The sequence below is a fragment of the Euprymna scolopes genome, chromosome 1 (genome assembly GCF_053919585.1).
Source record: "Euprymna scolopes isolate OS-2025 chromosome 1, ASM5391958v1, whole genome shotgun sequence".
NCBI lineage: Eukaryota > Metazoa > Mollusca > Cephalopoda > Sepiida > Sepiolidae > Euprymna > Euprymna scolopes.
In genome coordinates, this window is record NC_136482.1 from 173,482,779 (window position 1) to 173,492,286 (window position 9,508).

Below are 9,508 nucleotides of genomic sequence, written 5' to 3' on the forward strand. Positions count from 1 at the left end.
TCTGTTTTCTTTTTTAGTTTTATCAAACTATTATTTTTTAATGGAATTTTTTTTTTTTTTTTTTTTTTTTTTTACTAATGACCAAGTTCTCTCTGACTCTCTCCTCTGATCTTAAGCATTTGGTACAATGGGGGAGAGAGGTGACTGGTTAATTTTAATGCATCTAAAACCAATCTTTTATCTTTACATCATCAATGCTCTGATTCCCGTCTGACATCAATTGAAATAAATAGCTCTCATCTTGGGGAGGCTCCATGTTTTGATAAGCTTCTGGGTCTTACCTTTACTCCTGATCTAAAAAGGAACACGTACATAAAATCTGTTGCCAAGGTCACTGAAAAAATCGTGGGATCCTTCTACCGCTCCATTAGATATCTCGCTACTGATGCAGTTGTCCACCTGTATAAAAACCAAGTACATCCAAGGATGGTGTACTGTGGCCACATCTGAGCAGGAGCTGCTAGAAGGATCTTATCTTGCCTTGACAGAGTTCAAAATAGACTTCATAGCCTAGTGCAGGATGCCCTTTTCTCTCCCCTGCAACCTTTGTCTAACAAAAGAAACATTGTGAGTCTGTCTCTGTTTTATCGTTATTTTCATGGCAAGTGCTTATCTGAGCTCCAATCTATGATCCTCCCCCATTAAACTTTCATAAAAAACATTCGTCTAGCCAAAACTACTATCAATAATTTCCCCCACTCTTTATCTGTGCCTAAACCTAAACGTAGATCCCATAAACAAAGCTTTCTTAGAACTGCACACCTGTGAAACTCTCTTCTGTTTTCCTGCTTTCCAATGGTCGTCTTCAAGTCCAATGTTAACAAATTCTTGATGAGCAGTCCCCTTAAGTAATCTAATTTACCAAAATTTTCACTACTAACAAACACGACAATATTATCCCATTGACTACCATACACTCATTAACCTTTATCCTCAAGTGGCCTGGATAAGTGGTGATTCCTTTGTAAATAAAAATAAATAAAAAATAAAAATAATTGGAATTTTAAAAGTTAAATTTAATCATTACGGTACCGTTTGGCCATTAAATTATTAATTGAAAGTTACAACTTTAGGATGTGTGCCATTGAAATCACATTAAACCAAAACTTTTATAAAAAATTGTATAGCAATGTGGTTCAATTAATAAATTAATGCCCAAACAATACCGTAATAATTAGGTTATATTGATCATTAAATTATATAATTAGGTTATATTTGGTCATTAAATTATTAATCGAATCAAACTGGGCACTTATGCTTAATACGAACCGTGCTGAAATAATAACGTAATATTTAGAAACCTATTTTTAACATAGGCGAGAAGGACGTTTTGTAAGTATTCTGTGCATTCATGTAGTGTTAGGATGATTAATCGGAATCAGGAATCGGAAAAACTGGAACTTTTTTTTTTGGAATATCAGGACCGGAATTGGAAAATTTGTGTCTATTTGCCGATGCTACAAACGATTCTTTCAATTATCTTTTTTATTTGATTTTGTTTCAAAGAAAATCTTCCACTGCTGGTAATAATAATAAAATAATAAATATTTATTGATTTTTAAAAACTACCAGTAAAACTAAATCTATAGATCAGCCCCGACAACTGTTTTTATTTTTGAGAAAATCTATGCACATTTAACGTGTTTTTATGGTAATTGTGAAAAATTAATAACTCTATGATTAAATATTTAGAGATTTATAAAGAATCGGAATCGGTAATTGCATTGGAATCAGGAAAAATGTTGAAATGATCACATCACTACTTTCACCTTATCTCTTCTCTTCTCTTCTCTTCTCTTCTCTATATAAATAAAATGAACTCATTTTTTTCCGTGGGATTTTGACCTTAATAGGATTAAAAATCAAGATATTTCATGCAAATACATTATGCACGAACGGCAGAACAATATCTGAGGTTTGTTATAGGCTTATTAGTTCTCAAATTCCTCGATAATCTTAGATTTCTATACTTTTTCTGCTGAGAAGTCACGGCCAAAATCGGTTAAGATCAATGGAAGTGGTAAAATATTTTCTCTCTTAAAAATTCCTCCTCCCCCTGCCACCACTTAACACCGTTTGGAGATCGTTCACAAGGAACAGTTGAGAAGAGAACACCGGTTTGACTTCGTAGTTCTATCATGTCAAGTTATTTAAAATCACTAAACTAAGCTCCAGAGCTCTGTGGCGTAGTGGTTAGCCTGCTGGACAATTCACATTATATTTTCACGTTCGCGCCGACCTACCATAGTGTTTTTTTTTTTTTTTTTTTTCCTAAACAACTGGAATGGACTTTTCTTGGTGGCCGAACTGTTAACGTTGCAGATGTGTTTTTTTTTTTTTTTTTTTTTTTTTTTCACACTATTTTCCTACTTTTACTCATGACTCCGGGTTTGATCCTTCCTACTTACCTACCATAACATTTTTTTAACCCCCCCCCCGTCCCGGAAACAAACACTCGGGCAACGCCGGGTACCCCCGCTAGTAATTTAATAAACAAAAGATATCATAAAAATTTGAAATAAACTTGAAAATCCTATCTAAAAATAGCACAGTCCACATTCTGCATAATTACTTTAAATTGTTATAAAACTATAACTAATTTGATATTAACCGCAAATACATCTCAGGCGTGATTGCGTGATTGCGTGTTTGATATTAACTTTTTAAACAGCAGGAATTCAACAAATAAACTTTTCTATCAAAAACAAAACAGCACACGCACACATGTGATAGCACCAGCCTTAACTGGTAAAATGCAAAAAGGTTGTGAAGGGTCAAGAAGTATGTAAAGACTGTGAAAGGAGCCCACAAACCAAACTTTCACTGGAAGGTCATGGGGAGTACTGGAAGTACTTTAGGAGGTTAATTACAGCTCAAATTCCAGAGAAGACCAACAGTCATTGCCAGTGACAAATCAATGGCAAAAGGCTGTTGCAATTATGCAAAAAAGTTTGCAGCGTTTTTTAACAGAGTTGAAGAATACTGGTAATCTGGGGAGACTTGTCAGTGAAACTTCAGGGAACGTTGCCAGTGAACAATTACTGATAATGGTCCAGTGAGTAAATAATAAAAAGAAAAAATATGTTCCAAAACTAATGGTTAGAATTGCACCAAATGTTACATGAAGAGCCCTTGCGATGACAGATGATAATGAAATTAAGAAGACTAATTATGATTCTTCAATAAATAGCTCTCTGTAGGAACTAACCTCAAAATGGCTCTTCAGATGTTTTGTTTTGCTTTTTTTTCCCCCGTCAAGTAATTAATAAAAATAGTTGCTAGTAATCGATTTAAGTGAAGAACTTGCTGGAACATGAAAGATTTGTTCGGACATTTGCCTTTCAAGAAGATTTAATTATTTTGATATGAGAACAAAATCATTTTAGCAAGGTCATCCATTTATGTTAAATCAGAAAAGGAAAAACAACGCTGTTTTTTGTTTTGTGAATTCTTTGTATTCATTATTAGTTGCATTCACACACACACACTTGAATACCTACTGAAGAGAACTTGAATGCTTACTAGACACTATCCTCAAGTTTCTAAGGTCTCTTTGTACAAGAGTTTGTCAGAACAACCTGGCAGGAGGATACTTTTCCCTAGAAGTAAACCCTGACCAAATATTAAAAATCACAAAGTATTCGCTGCCCAAATAAGATCTTCTCACTATGGCTAACCCACGTCAGCTTTTATGAGGAATGGTCCACTTTCTCCAAGTGATGTTACCTCAAGTAACAACACGAAGCTGGATACTCCACCAGACTAGATAAATTCTTGTCTTGGAATCCAGTAAGACCAAGAGACCAAAACATAAGATATACTACAATGTATGAAAATGGTTAATTGGGGAGAGGAAAATTATGTTCTCAATTTTTTTACTAACTCCGTGTTTGAGAGATAAAAAAAACTTTAATGGAACATTCGAATATCGATTTATCTCATACAGAGTTCAAGTGTTAGCCCCCGGTAGCGGGCCCTTGATTTCTGAGAACTTCAACTGAAGTAAAATGAAACAAAAACAGTATAAGACCATTAAAAAGCCATTTCCTAACATGCTACATCTTTTCGTCAAAATAATCACGTTGACACCCTGGTTCCCAATGGATCACCAAAGTTAAGCAATGTTGAACCTGGTCAGTACTAAGTGGGTGATCATTTGGGACTTCCGGGTGCTGTATGTGCTATCCACTTATCTCAGTACTGTTTCCAGTCGTCCTGGACTTCTCCTTGCCACTGGACTCAAACAGTGCTGATTCAGGAGAGGTGTGGTTGGGGATTGCGCAACCCTTGCCTCACAATTACATGTGCAGCTGCCCTTATAGGGGAGCATCCTTTGTCTTTCGAGGCTGAATGGAGGCATTGCTTCAAAATTGACAAAAAGAAAACATAATAAGTAAAATTCTGTTGCTGCCGTGGACTGAAAAGTAACGTTTGTTTTATTTATTCCAAAATATTTTACTGACAAAACATTAGCATCGTTTGTTCAAAACAAACAAGGAATCAAATATGAAGCAAGTATAAATTCAGCAGATGGCCTTCTTCAATAACGAGAATGAGTGAACAGTGACGAAGCGTCGCATACTGAGACACCAGCAAGTGGCAGCCACTCACCACCAAAACCAAAATCCTTTTTTCCTGTGCTCTATCTGTGCAAAGCAGTGTAGATCACGCATTGAGCTTCACAGTCATCAATGAGTCATAGAGTTAATTAAAAAAAAAAAATGAAGCAAACGTCATCATCCACATGAATGGACTACCATAACTAATAAATTCAGTAACCCTAGTTTTGTTGTCATCTGAAAGAAACAGGTTTTGCATGACACCATACATTACTTTGACATGCCACATCTTTCCAAACAAAAACAAAACATAAGCACATATGTTCAAATTGAGTTATTTTTTTACCATTACAAAATCCAAATGGATTTGGTAGATGCGTGTCTATATTTTGTCTATATTATGTCTATATTTTGTTTATATTTTGTCTATATTATGTTTATATTTTGTTTATATTTTGTCTATATTATGTCTATATTTTGTTTATATTCTGTTTATATTATGTCTATATTTTGTCTATGTTTTGTTTATATTTTGTTTACATTTTGTTTATATTATGTCTATATTTTGTTTATTTTGTTAATATTATGTTTGTATTTTGCTTATATTTTGTTTATATTTTGTCTATATTTTGTTTATATTTTGTCCATATTTTGTTTATATTTTGTTTATATTTTGTTTATATTATGTCTATATTATGTCTATATTTTGTTTATATTATGTCTATATTATGTCTATATTTTGTTTATATTATGTCTATATTTTGTTTATATTATGTCTATATTATGTTTATATTTTGTCTATATTTTGTCTATATTATGCTTATATTTTGTCTATATTATGTTTATACTATGTTTATATTATGTTAATATTTTGTTTATATTTTGTTTATATTATGTCTATATTATGCTTATATTTTGTCTATATTATGTCTATATTATGTTAATATTTTGTTTATATTATGTTTATATTATGTCTAGATTTATATTATGTTACTATTATGTCTAGATTTTGTCTATATTATGTCTATATTATGTTAATATTTTGTTTATATTATGTTTATATTATGTCTAGATTTTGTCTATATTATGTCTATATTAGTTTTATATTTTGTTTATATTTTGTTTATATTATGTTTATATTTTGTTTATATTTTGTCTATATTATGTTTAGTTTTTTTTAATATTTTGTTTATATTATATCTATATTATGTCTATATTATGTTTATATTTTGTTTATATTTTGTCTATATTTTGTTTATATTGTCTATATTTTGTTCATATTATGTTAATATTTTGTTTATATTATGTCTATATTATGTCTATATTATGTTTATATTTTGTCTATATTATGTCTATATTATGTTAATATTTTGTCTATATTATGTCTATATTATGTTAATATTTTGTTTATATTTTGTCTATATTATGTTTATATTTTGTTTATATTTTGTCTATATTATGCTTATATTTTGTCTATATTATGTTTATACTATGTTTATATTATATTAATATTTTGTTTATATTTTGTTTATATTATGTCTATATTATGTCTATATTATGTTTATATGTTGTCTATATTATGTCTATATTATGTTAATATTTTGTTTATATTATGTTTATATTATGTCTAGATTTTGTCTATATTATGTCTATATTAGTTTTATATTTTGTTTATATTTTGTTTATATTATGTTTATATTTTGTTTATATTTTGTCTATATTATGTTTATATTTTGTTTATATTATGTTTATATTTTGCTTATATTTTGTCTATATTATGTTTATATTTTGTTTATGTTTTTTTTATATTATGTCTATATTTGGTTTATATTTTGTTTATAATTTGTCTATATTATGCTTATATTTTGTCTATATTTTGTCTATATTATGTCTATATTATGTTTATTTTTTGTTTATATTTTGTCTATATTATGTTTATATTTTGTTTATATTTTGTCTATATTATGTTTATATTTTGTTTATATTTTGTCTATATTATGTTTATATTTTGTCTATATTATGTCTATATTATGTTTATATTTTGTTTATATTTTGTCTATATTATGTTTATATTTTGTTTATATTTTGTCTATATTATGTTTATATTTTGTTTATATTTTGTTTATATTTTGTCTATATTATGTTTATATTTTGTCTATATTATGTCTATATTATGTCTATATTATGTTTATATTTTGTTTATATTTTGTTTATATTATGTCTATATTTTGTTTATATTTTGTTTATATTTTGTCTATATTATGTTTACATTTTGTGTATATTTTGTCTTTATTTTGTTTATATTGTGCTTATATTTTGTCTATAGTTTGTTTATAGTTTGTCCATATTTTGTCTATATTATGTCTATATTTTGTCTATATTATGTCTATATTATGTTTATATTTTGTTTATGTTTTGTTTATATTATGTCTATATTATGTTTATATTTTGCTCATATTTTGTCTATATTATGTTTATATTTTGTCTATATTTTGTCTATATTTTGTCTATATTATGTCTATATTATGTTTATATTTTGTTTATATTTTGTTTATATTATGTCTATATTATGTTTATATTTTGTTTATATTTTGTTTATATTTTGTCTATATTATGTTTATTATTTGTTTTATATTTTGTTTATATTTTGTCTATATTATGTCTATATTTTGTCTATATTATGTCTATATTATGATTATATTATGTTTATATTTTGTTTATATTATGGTTATATTTTGTCTATATTATCTATATTATGTTTATATTTTGTTTATATTTTGAAAGATCTGAAATGTTTTAGCGATGCTAGACAGTCTCATGCTACACTCGTTCTTCTCAGATGCCAAGAAAACTGGAGGTGGTGAATGTATACTTGGTTCATCTTTGATTACTTGTTTGCTTTTTGGGGACAAAGTAGGGAATAAGGACCCTGACTGTTTTCACTGCGCAAAAGGAAAAAAAAAAGAAGAACATCTTTCCCTCGACACCGGTTTGATCTTCACCTTAGCACACACTCTAACCAAATATCACAACAATAAAACTTTGTATTGATACATACATATATATATATATATATTAAATAATAACAAAATTGAGTCAAATAATTATATTGCAACAATAAAACTTTTTAAACCAAACTTTGGGGTTTGTTTTACAATCCACATAGATTCGAAAAAGTGGTTAAAAAATCAAACCATATATATATATATATATATATATATATATATATATATATATATATATATATTTATATATATAAACAGATAAATGTTACCAAAGGCAAGATAAGTTACTCTTCTACCTAGGTGGATAGATTGTTAGTGTTTTTGCTTAATGCAAATTGTTTATTCAGCTCGAAAAACAACTAATGTCAACCATTACATGCACACAAGAAAAAATGGCAGCATAACAAATACATTGTCGCCAGTTAATACAACGATCTCTAGCTTTTTGTCAAGTATCGTTATTTTCCGGAGTTGTTTATATTTTTATTTTATGTATGTGAGGATGTGATTTGGTGAAAACTTTCTGTTAATCGAAGATCTCGTTAAATTTACCTTTAATGGTCCCATGCATACTCTACTACTTGCGACTTCTAGATTCCTGCACCTGCAACCTCGGTCTTAAAAACTGATAGATGTCCAGTAGCAAAGGGAAGTCCAGGACGACTGGAAACAATGCCAAGATAAGCGGAGAGCACATATAGCACCCGGAAGTCCCAAATGGTCACCCACTTAGTACTGACCAGGTTCAACGTTGCTTAACTTCTGTGATCTAGCAGGAACCGGTGTGTCAACGTGATTATGAATTGGTGGACGCTGACTCACACTCCTACAAATAGTGACTCTCGGCCAGAGTCCTATAGCTACTTCATAAATGGAAACATCCACTCTGAACTAGCAAATCTATGTGGAAATGCTGGCATATGGTGAATGGCTTGGAGAAATCGACTTCCAATGTAATCTCTCTCTGGCCAGGTCTTAATTTATCTTTCTTTCTCAGGAGATCATTTTTATCCTGTCCTCCTATGTTTTCCTTGACCTTCCCCTGAGAACTGAACCTGCTACCGCAACTGTTCAACATCTACTAAACCAAGAATTCTTGTCCATTATTTTAATGTGACCATACCATCAAAGTCTCCTGTTCTGCAAACATCTTCCTCTGAGGTCATCAAAACTAAGCTTGTTCTTAAGACTCACATTGCCCATCCATTGTATCATTCTTCTATCATTTCTAACCATGCAATGCATGTCCTCAACACTCACTAACCAGATTTAACGCTCATACATCATCACACTATGTACCCCTGCCTGATAAACTTTTCCCTTGGTAGACAATGCGTTGTCCGTGAAATATTTTTGAATAAATAAAACAAACGTTACTTTTCAGTCTATGGCAGAATTTTACTTATGCTGCTTTCTTTTTGTTGATTTTGGAACAATGCCTCCATTCGGTCTCAAAAGACAAAGAATGCCCTCCTGTAGGGGCAGTTGTGCATGTAATTGTGATGCAAGGGTTGCACAATCTCCAACCACACTTCTCTTGAATCGGCACTGTTTGAGAAGTTCCAGGACGACTGGAAACAATGCCGAGATAAGCAGAGAGCACGTACAGCACCCGGAAGTCCCAAATGGTCACCCACCGACCAGGTTCAACGTTGCTTGACTTTGGTGATCCAGCGGGAACCAGTGTGTCAATGTGGTTATGCCGTATAAGATTTTGGAACAATTCATTTTTAAATCGATAAAATTTTAAGTTTTTGGACTCTGCTAGATGCGATAGTCAAGAACTACGTTTTTGTATCGTTTGCATCTTTTGCATTGGACAATCTCATTTTATTTTAATCAGTGAAAAGAGATAATGTACGTACCAATCAAGGTTCAAGCATATAGTTATGCAGATGAATGAACTCACACTTGTATAAAAATAAATAAAATATTAGATAATAA